The sequence below is a fragment of the Protopterus annectens genome, chromosome 10.part0 (assembly GCF_019279795.1).
Source record: "Protopterus annectens isolate FY-2018-M chromosome 10.part0, PAN1.0, whole genome shotgun sequence".
NCBI lineage: Eukaryota > Metazoa > Chordata > Ceratodontiformes > Protopteridae > Protopterus > Protopterus annectens.
The window spans coordinates 1,111,849,628-1,111,861,711 of record NC_056744.1 but is presented as its reverse complement, the minus strand read 5'-3'; positions in this window follow the sequence as shown (position 1 = coordinate 1,111,861,711).

The window sequence follows — 12,084 nt, the reverse complement described above, 5'->3', positions numbered from 1 at the left end:
AATGATATGAAAATGCAGATTTGTACTTAGTAAAACTTCACTGTTTGGCCCAGCTTTCAGGTACATTATGTTATTGTCAGGGACATGTATCTGCTTCACAGTATGGGATGTCAATGACAATCACGATTGTAAACCATTGGATTATCAAACAAGAATTCTTGCCTCTTCATTCATGGATGCCTTATTTATAGTGTCACTGTGACTTGTCTTGTCTCATGCTTGCATAATGTGCATTGACAGTGCAGACACATCCTACATATGACAGTGAACTTCATAATAACCATGATGGATTATATGTGAAAATATTACCTACTATTGCAACACAGTCGCAAGTGTAACCATCGGAGTACAGACATATGTTCACAAACTGAGTTAAGTGAGTCAACATCATTCTGAAATCCAGATACCTTGTTTTCAAAATTCAATAAAGCCATATAGAAGTTGTACAATTAATTATGTGTTGCACATATTTTTTACTGTCTGGCTGAAGCTCAGTGGTGGCAAGCTCATTTGCACTGTTGATGGCAATGTATTAGTGCAGACATAATCATATCTTGAGGTGTTGAACTTAGAATGGGAATTAGCAGTAGTCTCTGGTACTCTGTGCCAACTTTCATGCAAAAACACAGTTCATACATACAGCCATGTCTGAAAGTGATGGAATAAGGAACAGATATGTGTTGTGGTCATGCTCTTGTGTCATAATTTACCATATGTCATGACAGTTGCAATTCTTCAATGCTTATACGTATGCTATAGATGTATTATGATTCACATGAGGGACCATGCATGTTATTGCTTGTGGAAACATGACTTGTGGAAAAAATAGTGAGTCAATGAAATTTATTTGATGAGACAGAAGGGACGGGAAGAGATGGAGAGTAGGTGACAGGAATACACTTGCACTCTGACTGATGTTACTGTATCAGTAGACTCTGATGGTTATGGTGGCGATGAACAGGCACAGTCTAGGGGAGCATAGTGTCAGTTTGACACTTAGGTTTTGCCTCCAAAATCTTCTGCCTCTATTTCAGACATAGTCAACATACATATACATATCCAGGACAAAGAAACCTCAGACACTGGACAGGTTGCAGTTACTCCAGTTGCAGCACTGGTTGCGTCTCTCTGTAGCCATTGTAAGGGCATGATTCCACACAGGCAGATTGGTAGAAGTACTTAGAGGAGGCCTGCTTTCCACCTTGCTTCTAATGTTAGTGTGGCAGTAAGCACCATACAATATATGTGTAGGGCAATTGCAGATGAATAGGCATGTTCCATAAGGGCCTCAGAACCGTTAGTGCAAGTACTAAACAGTGTGCACTCTGACATGTGGAACTGCCTGAATGGTGTGGGTGACTCTTTGAACAGGAGGAATGACACACTAGATTGGGCATCGTCTGTAATGGGGGAGGGTTGGCTTCCATGTGGCCATTGAACCACTTTATCATCTGGTGTTAGCCAATGAAGACGTGCAAGATCCTTCTCCCATAGTGGCACTACTTTCATTTCTCCACTACTGATTGCAGTGTCCACACCCAGTTATGGTAGGCCATGTTGTCATGATCCTGGATGTAGTCATGATGAGAGCTCATCCAGCAGACATCACTCACATTCAGGTAGCACCTCAACTTCTAGCCAGGGTTATGCAATTAACAGTGCAACTCCTGGCAGAGGTAGTGTTTGTGGTCAGGGGTGATAACACAGAACTGAATAGTCTGCATGGCTCACACCTGTCTGACATGTCATAGAATAGTGCTAGCACAATGTTTGTTCGCATTCATGCAGAGAAGACACACACACACACACACACACACACACACACACACACACACACACACACACACACACACACACACACACACACACACACACACACACACACACACACACATATATATATATATATATATATATATATATATACAAGCATACGAGCGCACACACACACACACACACACACACACACACACACACACACACACACACACACACACACACACAACTTATATAAGCAGTACTGTTGTCTACTATACATATCGTGCTACTGGCTCTGGAAATTGGATACTTGAAGAGTAAGTTTTTTTTTTTTTTAACTTGCATGCCAATCACTTTTTTGGTGTCAGGCTTGCCCTCCTGTCCACCCCCTCCCACACACACACACACCATGTGCAAGTGCTGATGACTGTACCCTGCCCTTTGCACAATTCATTGTGACTTCAGGTTGCGTATATATGTCTCATTTACAGAGTTTATAACTAGTGTTTGTTTACTCAAAACCTTCCTTTAATGCAAATGTATTGCAGAAAAGTATCTTTCAATCATAGTTCATAATCAGTTGTGAATGTTTGTGACAATAATTATTGACTCTCACAGTATTTGTGTTAACTGTTGTTACTCATGCAGCCAAAGTAGATGTTTAAGTCTTGTTTACTGTTATACTTGTGCAAATGATGCTACCCTTGACCTGCTCACTGGTTTATATACAGTGGCCAGCTGAAAAGCTTGAAACACATTATTGGGCAAAATCCATAGCTGTGTATTGTAAACATCACTCATAAGCTATTACTGACATTACTGTGCACCTGGGACATGTATCACCTTAAGGACATATCAGAATGTGCATAACACAGTAATCAGTTATATAAGTGCATTGCTTTTTCTATACAGGTTTCAGACTTAACTTAGTAATAATGCTGATATGAGATGCCCCCTTGGGAGGTTGACCATGTCTGATACAAACAGAATGCAACCATTATAGGATCATAGGATCATAGGAAGTTATTAGGCTAATGGCCCTAGGGTCCTTACAAGCCTAGCCAAGTTCTACCCTTATTTCCAACATCAGCACCTATTGCCCCTGTCCAAGAGGAACAGAGGTTAATATGGTTAAGTAAAGGTTGTGCAGTTTGACAGGCATCATTTTTATTTATAGGTGCTAAGGCAGTTGTTTTTTCATTTAAATATTCCATGTGTGTGCTATCCTTTCTCTCTTAGCTACAGCCATGATTTAATTTGCATGACTACATCTGCCAGCAGCATCTGCAGCTAGTGGTTTTCCCTCAGACTCCTCATCTGTATCTGCTGGAGCTGCTGACCCTGCCTTGTGGTCCTAGGAACTGTGGTCCTGGCCTTAGTTGTTCTCATTAAAGCTGTCTCTGCGAATGATATTGTGCAACACAGAACAGATTGTGAGTATTTCAGCAGCAGTTGCTGAGCCATATTGCAGGGACCTTCTGAGGTGTCTTGACACTGGAACCTTGATTTGAATCAGTCAAGTCCTTGTTCTGTGATATTTCTAATTTGAGCATGGGAATTGTTGCATCCTTGCTCCATGGAGTTGTGTGAGATTGTCATGGATGTCATAAGCTATAGTCATACCTCTCAACTGTATGGATTTTCATAGAATCTCCAGACTTTTGCCACATGTTTTTGGCTTGTTACTCATAAAATTATAATTTTCTCGCAAATCATTGGCAGATCTTTGAGAACTGAAGTCAGAAAATATTGATAAACATTTGAGATTCTGACTTCATACCCTTCAGTAAATTCATGCTAACGCAAAACCAGTTATTCTATCAACTTTCTAAGTTTGTAAGAGCAATATTTAAAAATTGTCCTTATTTTGGAACCGTTGTCTCCCCATTATATATGGCTTTGTCCAGATTTCTTGCTCTAAGTGGTTGAGACTTATGGCTATAGTTCAAGTGCATAGCCTGCATTGCCCACTAGATGCCCTTGTAGAAAGTCACTGCTAGCAAGCCTTGCGTACAGCTCACAGGTGTGCCATATGTGTGAGTGGTGTAAACTGACTGGGTTACCTGAATAGACATTGTCGGTGATTCCATTGCATTGCAGATAAGCTGGCAGTTTATACAGTGGTATCCCTTCCTCTTGCCATATTCACCAGGTAAGGATTTTATTTCTATGTGTGTGCAATCTATGGCCCCCAAAACTTCGGGTCTATATTAGATCAGCGAACGCTTAAAAAGCGAACGCTGATTGATCGACCTTATGTAAATGAAAGCTTACAATCTCGAACTGTCAGATTAGCGATTATTTTCCTAGGGAAAAAAAATCGTTGATCCAAAACACATACACACAACACAAGCACACCAAACAAACAGAAATCCACACACATACACTTAAAATCTGACACCTAACCCTACACTAAACTATACACACACCACTAACTATCCACTTACCTTAACCCAAACCCTAACCCTAAGGTTCGTCACTATTGCACACTCACCTCACCTGCTTCCTAACCCTAACTCACCTAAATCTGCCCTAACCCTGACGTCCACACAATCGCACACATACCTAACCCGTGCCCTAACCCTAACTCACCTAACCCACCCTAACACTCACATCCAGACAATCGCACACTTACCTGAATCTGACCCGTAACTTTAAACCACAGCACTGAAAATACCGAAGCAACAGAAACGGGCAACCAAATTCTTTACCTAGGAAAAAATTTGGGTTTCTGTTGCTTCAATATTTTGAACATTTATGTAAATAAGGTCAATCAATCAGCGTTCACTTGTTTAAGCGTTCGCTGATCTAATATAGACCCAAAACCTCAGGGAAGTGTGCTATTGCATAAAATTCCTGCACGATTCTTGCTATCTCCTGTGAGGTGCATGGGAAAAAGATAATCTCCCATGCATATTGTAGCATTGCATTTAGAAAATGGTGTAATATTCTGGAAGCTGAGGCCTGTGACACCTCTAATATATCCCTTGTGGGTCTCTGGAATGTATCTTCAGCTAGTATACATAATGCTACACAACCCTTTGTTTCTACTAGGATAGGTTCTCCATGATTCCCCTGGGGCCTCAGGTAAGGGCAGCAGAGATTGCATATTTCCTGAACTGCTTCTCGGCCCACCCAGTATCACTCTACAATGTCTGTGTCAAGCAGTCCATGGTAAGTCAAATGGGGTATAAACACCCTTGTTCTTCTTATCCGAGGTCTGGCAGCACCTGCACCTTGAATTAAAGCCTGTTGCACATGTAGGTTTATAATGGCAGCAACTGTTAACATGTTTTTCCCTAAGCGTAATCATGGCTGTAATACAAAGAGTTTGGGATTTCAAGGCAAATGGCTTCACTGAGTGCACACGACTGCTTTATAGGTTCATGAATAGACCCACCATGTTGGATCAGTGAATTATCATGTAATTCAGTTACTTGTGCTGTTATTAAGATATTCTGCCATTTACCCTTGTTTAGCGGTTCTACACCAAGTGCAGAGCTGTTTAATGACTACGAAGTAGAGCGCTATTGCGTGCACAGTATAGCATACCATATACACAAAAGCTGCACTTAGTGCTGCCCTTCGCAAATCCATACCTCTGTCTTATTGAAAATATAGATCACAACTGTCCATTTCCATTCTTCTGTCTCTCTCTTGTTTTGCCTCTCCTTCCTCTCTTGACTTGTTATACATTTTCTTTTACTACTAGCTTTCGAATCAGTCTCCTGAAAATGTGAGGGTGTCTTTTATCATATCCTAAGACTCTGTATGCAGTTTTTGGGACTGTAGCAGGAAGGCCTGGATTAAGCATTTCACTAGGTACTCTGCTGTTTGACGAATCTCATCCCTTCATTTAGTAATACTGAGCAGGCATCTTTTTTAGCATCCTTCTTGATTGTGATCTCTCTTCATATTTAGCTTTGCTTTATCTTTTTTGTCATGCTTTCATTACACATGTGAATAGCTAAGATGTATTATTTACTTCTTGACTTGAACTGGTTAGCTACCTATCAGTTTTTACCTTTACTTTTCTGTCTTGTTTCTATCTATCTCATAGGATCATCGACTTCATCTTTCTGCTGTTGTTCTTTTTACTGTTAAACTTTTCCCTAACTGCTGGAATGATCAAGTTTTAAATTCTTTGCTGTTTTGTCTTCCTCTGCATATGTGTATTTGTTTTAAATAATGGCTTGTAACTTTCATGATAGCAGTTTGGGGCATCACCCTCACTGTTTTCACATTCATTATGCCATTTATTCAACAGCAGCTTTAAACACAATGCCATTTCAAAGCATGTCATCCAGAAATCTTTTTTGTTTTTTTTTTATTTCATCTGTTCTTTGGCACCATAGGTAGAACATACTGCAACATGTCTATATATATAGCCACACTTACCTTCAAGAAACTGCACCTGGCTTATAACGTATACTGATCCTGTATATGTGCTACACCTATAACTGCCTATATGCCAAGGTTACCATGAATGTGGTTCCCCCTATAATGTGGTTCAGCATTTTAGGGTGCTCAGTATTCCTACAGCTGAAGAACCCTGGTGTTGTATGATCATTGTTAATAACAGCCTTGACACTGTTGCTAAACTGAAGGTTTGAATCTCTAATATATTCCTCATGTATATTGGCAAGTATAGTTCGACTCTGCATTCTGAGGTCAACAGCTAAATAATTATTCCAAATCAAAATTGAAGTGTATCATTACTATTACAATGCTCTGTAAATAAAGTATGGCATTGTAATCTAAAGTTCAGTTCAGAACTTTTATTTTCTAATTTAACTCAGCTTTGCAAACAAAATTTTAGGATGATTTTATTTTATTCATTGCTTTAGCTCAGACACATTAGGTCAAGAATAGAGAAATTATTTTCTTTTCAAGTGCATGGTAGAACAGGATGTTCTAAATCATAACAAATATATGGTGAAGCCCTGATGTTCTATTTCATGAAAAAAAGCATACATTTAAAAATACATTAGTCAAATTATTCTGTTTAGTACTTTAGATACAAAAGACAGCATATAATGTAATGTACTATATCTGACTGCAGATGTAGCAGACGTAATGTGATATTCCTTTATTGTAATCTGTAATAAAAATAGATATGCAGTCATCATCAACTGCTCATTTTGCTTTTAAGAAACTGGGTGCCTAGCAGGACTCATAGTAGTCAACAAACTCAAAATGCAAGTCTGTAGTCTAAACAATTCAATGGCAAAAATGCATATCCACTCCATGAACTTGATTAGAATTATGAAAATAATTCTTACACATCTATGTATTCTTCAAAACCCATGCAAAGGGAAGGCTAACAGATAATAGCTAAAAAAGTTGTTAGGAAGAAAGAAATAGTGAGTGACTTGCATAGGTGGGTTAGAATAGTGAGACTGCTCTTTCAGGAACATTTTTATAAACACTAAAATGGGGGGACACTGGTTCCTCACATTTCAATTCCATTGCTCTGTAACACTTACAAGAGCAAAGTTGGAAATATCAACATCACCTCAGGAAAATTGAAGTCGTATGCACAGCTGAAAATGTGACAACTAGTATGCTGTGTAGCTAACAATGTTAAAGGAAACTAGAAAAAGTCACTCAAGTTTCAACACCTGCAGTTTAAAGCATAAATATAGCAGCAAATACACTGGTGATTTTTTTTTTTTTTTTTTTTTTTTTACAGAGAAAAGGCATATTTGAGAAAGCAAAGCAGTGAAAGGTGTGTCTTGTTCTACAGTTCCCAGCTGGGGTGCTCTCTGTGTAAACTCTGCATGTCTTCTCACTGTCCATATTGGATATTGCGCACAGCTCAGGTTTCTGCTAATATCCCTTCATGCTGAAGATATATTGGTTAACCCCCAAATTGTCCATAGGTCTACATGGATAGCAGGAGTGAAAATGTTTATGTCTATCTTGTAATGGACTGACATCCCATTCAGAAACAGTTCTCCACCTTGTAACTGCTCAATCTAGTGAGTGCCTCCAGTTCGATAACAACATCAAACATGATAAAGAGGGGATAGGAAAAAAAAATGAATAAATGAACAAGTTTGTAGCTATCTCCAATGCCTGATCCAGGATAAAAACGGATTACAAAAATCATTGTCCAATGGATTTTCTACATCACAACTGTAAAATTATTTCTTTCACACCTGTCACTAAATCAGTTATCATTCTATATTAAGCCTACTTTTAAGTCTTCATCTTTAATCAAATGTAAAATTGCTTTGGTCACTAAATTAGGGTTCTATAAAATTAATTACACCTCACATACAACTTCTTCTCCTGAAATTGCTTATTTAGTCAGTATTTACTAGTTAATCACAAAAGACCTACTGGTATAAATACAGCTTAGCAATTTTCAGCTGGGGATGTTAGAGTTTTTTTTTTGTTTGTTTTTTTTTTGTTTGTTTTTTATGGTATACCAAAAGTTGCATTGTACATTAAGAAAACTTAGGAAATCATACCAAAAACGGTATAATGGACTTGAATATCAATTTACACCCCGGGATTCAGGAAGCCAATATTTCTGTGCAGGAACAGTTTAGAAGCTCCGAAACGTAAGATGGCTGCAGAGCGATTCAGGATAGTGCCATTTTAACTTGGATGAGCGGTCTTACACTGTTCTAGCACTAAAAACCGGCAAATATGCAAATCACCTTATTTGCTGCTGAAAACCATGCAAATGAGGTGATTTTGTGATCCACCAATCTGCCAGGTCTCCATGCTAGAACAGTGTCAGTGCAAAAATGTATTCAGAAAATAACTGAGCACATTTCTGCAACTGACAAAACAAAGGCATGACAGCTCGTGGAAAAGCATGTATTATGTACATTAGACATGCCGATGGCCAAATATAAGGCCATTGGCATTGAAAAGTCATTAATTAGTGCGAAAGTAAACTTTTTTTTTTGGCTGATCTTGGCCATTTAAGCATAGGGCAACGGCGCGCAAACGGGATCTTGCCGAAAATAAAAAAAAAATGGGAAAAATTAATTTTAAGTTAAATCTGCACTTTTCCATTATAGTCAATGGCATGCAGAATGTAAACAATATCAGGGAGCACTGGTTGTCAAGGGGAAAGGGTCTTCGTTAGTGCAGTAACTAATGACCTAAACACTGGGTTATGCAAATGAAGGAAGTTATACTGAATCACAGATTTCTTCAAAGTGTCAGCTTGTACCTAAATGTGTAGGTGCAGCAATACAACAGTGCAAATATAAGAGATAAATGACTTCATAAGGGGGTGTGTCATGCTTGCTATAAGCTTACTGGAGCTCTGTGGCCCGTGTTTGCCCTTAGCTAAGTACAGCTAAGGAAGGGTGTGTGTCAGATGTTCCTGAGCAGTGTGTACATAGCATTAACGAGTGTGCGTGCTGTGCACTGGGATTCAACCCCCCCCCCCAAAAAAAAGAGGAAATGGCAGCACTGTTTACATTTGAGCACTGGGTATGTGTGGCATATCTCGGGGCTTAAATAGGGAGGAACTGGGAAGGGGAAACAGCAGTAGGAAGGCAATCAAGGGGAGCTAGCAAAGCTGGCAGGTGGAATGTATCAGAATCAGCCAAATACACATGCAGCAGCCCAGCACACTACTATAAACTATGCAAACACCCTGCAGTTTTTTCCCACAAACTCTACACCACCGGTGTACACAGATGGGGGATTTTTAACTGGCAAAATGAACTAAAAATGTTAGAGGCTGCTGCTGCTTTACTCCATCAATATGTTCTAGAGACTAAGGGTGGTGAGGAGGAGAATGCTGACAACTGACCCACAGTGAGGAGGAGGAGAAGAGTGTGCAGACCTAGGGTAACCTACCAGGGCCTACATGAGCTGGAGATAGTAGAGAGCTATAGGGTGGACAGGGACATTCTACAGCTTCACACACAGAACTAAGAGCGGAGAACCCATCCCAGTTGATACCAAGGTATGTGTAGGCTTAAGAATACTAGCCACAGGTACCTTCCAAAGACCAACTGTGGATATCATGTGGGTCTCACAGGCATCAGCATCCAGGGTACTCCACCAGTTCCTGGATGCCATGACACAAAATGCCAATGAGCACATATATTTCCCCACTGCCCATGAGGTGTTGACCAGACGTATGCTTCTCTTCCACCATATAGCAGAATACCCTGAGGTAGTTGGTGCTATAGACTGCACAAAGATCCACATCAAAGCACCACCCAGTGAGCGGGATAGGGCTTACATAAACTGCAAGGGCTTCCCCTCCAACAACTGCCAGATCATGTGCGATGTCCAGGGCATTATCATGAATGTGTGTCCTGGCAGCCATGGAAGTTATCATGACTCCCACATCTGGCATTGCTCACAGCTATATCAGGCATTTGCCAGGGAGGACATCCCATATGGCCATCTAGTGGGGGACGCTGGCTATGCACTGGAGAATAGGCTGATGACACCCATCAGAAATGCACACACACCTGAACAAGAACACCATAATGAGGCACATGCACAAACCAGGATCATTGTAGAGCATGTGTTTCGGATGCTCAAGTCATGGTTCCGCTGCCTTGACACATCCGGTGGAGTCTTACAGTACTCTCCAGCTACATGTATACAAATGTTCATAGTATGTGCCATGCTACACAATATGATCCTGCGGAAACAGCTGCAGCAGAAACAGCATGGGGCAGTTCCACACAACCCACCCCCATTGCCAAGCCCAACACAGGCACGGAGTGACTTGGAGGAGGAACATCCTGAGCCCACCCCTGTAGGCAGAAGGAGGCATGCCCAGTATGCCCAGGCCTTGATAAAGAGGCAACACATAGCACACACACTGACACTGTAGAGACCCAGAGACTGATATGTCTCTCCATCTCTCACATGCAGTAAAAGGGATGCCAAACATGACACTACCTGTGCTTTACCATATATAGGGAATGTACTATGTGCATCCAACATAGTCAGCCCTCCAGCACCATCCTCAATACTGGCCCAGCAACAAGGTAGTTCACCCTTCCTATCAATTACTGAATGGAGTAGTATGTTCTCATACTTGCATGTATGATATGGATACAAGCATACAAGGGAATTGGATGGCTGAATGGTATAGCAGCAGACAGCTATATGGGACAGGAGGAAATTCATAACAAATACTGGTGTCAACATACTAGGCAGCACTACAGAAGATGACAACCCCCACTGCAGTACATGTGATGGCCCAAATAACTGTGGGTGTCAATAGTTCACACACATGGATGTTAATGAGGGTCACATACCCATCACCAGCCTCACACACCAGGAAATATCAGTACAGTCATTGCAAATGTTTATACTCTGCAGGTGTGCACCCTCCCCCCACAATCCCACATAGAAATGCAGTAAAAGATGGCCTGCAGCACTCTCAAATGGCCTACAGTTCTCTGGCAAAGGCCCATGCCTCACCCATAGTACCAATGTATGGAATGTCAGGGGGTCCCAACTAACAACCTAACACAGTAAACAGAAAACAAATGCAAGGCCATGCTGACAAATGCCAGTAGCATGCCTCCCCATGTCCTACTGCAAGTCCTGTGTACCAGGCCATAAATACTACTGGGATAAAGGCCCAACTATAGGGATACCTCAGAGATATTGGTTTCATAACATTAGGAAGAGGAGAGAATAACAGAGAAGTATGGATGTCATGAAGTGTGTGAAGTCTGAAAATCTAATGTCTGCCCATACCACACCGTGACTGCAAACCCATGAATGAATAGCCACAAAACTGCTTGTAATCCACGATGTGAAGGTAAACTAACCAGATATTTGAGCCCTGCCTCTGGATAACCTGGGTGTATCTGTACAGCTGAGGGGTATGGCCCCAGCAGGATATGGGCATTCTGTGAAGTTGGGAAAAGCACAAGGAGGGGATCCCCATCCAGCATACTAACAAGATGCTGGACCATTTACATAGAATCAGCAGTCTGTTGTCTGTAGCTACCCCTCCACAATGGCAGGTGTGTGTCAGAATGTGTAGTCTATATGTCTCAGAATATTGGTCTCAGCTTCATTCATCTTGTATTTCCCTGGCAAATACCTGTGAGCAAAGAATGATAATTGTCAGTAGTTGATATAAAACATCACAGTGTAAAACAGTACATATGTCAAAAAATCTATGCTACAACCAAACATGTCACACAAGCAGCACAGACAGCAATAGTTACAGTATGCCCCATATGTTATGCCTATTGTGTCTCCATATTGGCAACTTATCTACAGATATCCTGCAGAAACAGTTTGCTAGGTGTAGCTGTAGCACACAAAACCATGAACTGAGCATGGTCCTACACAGAGAAATGAAGCCCA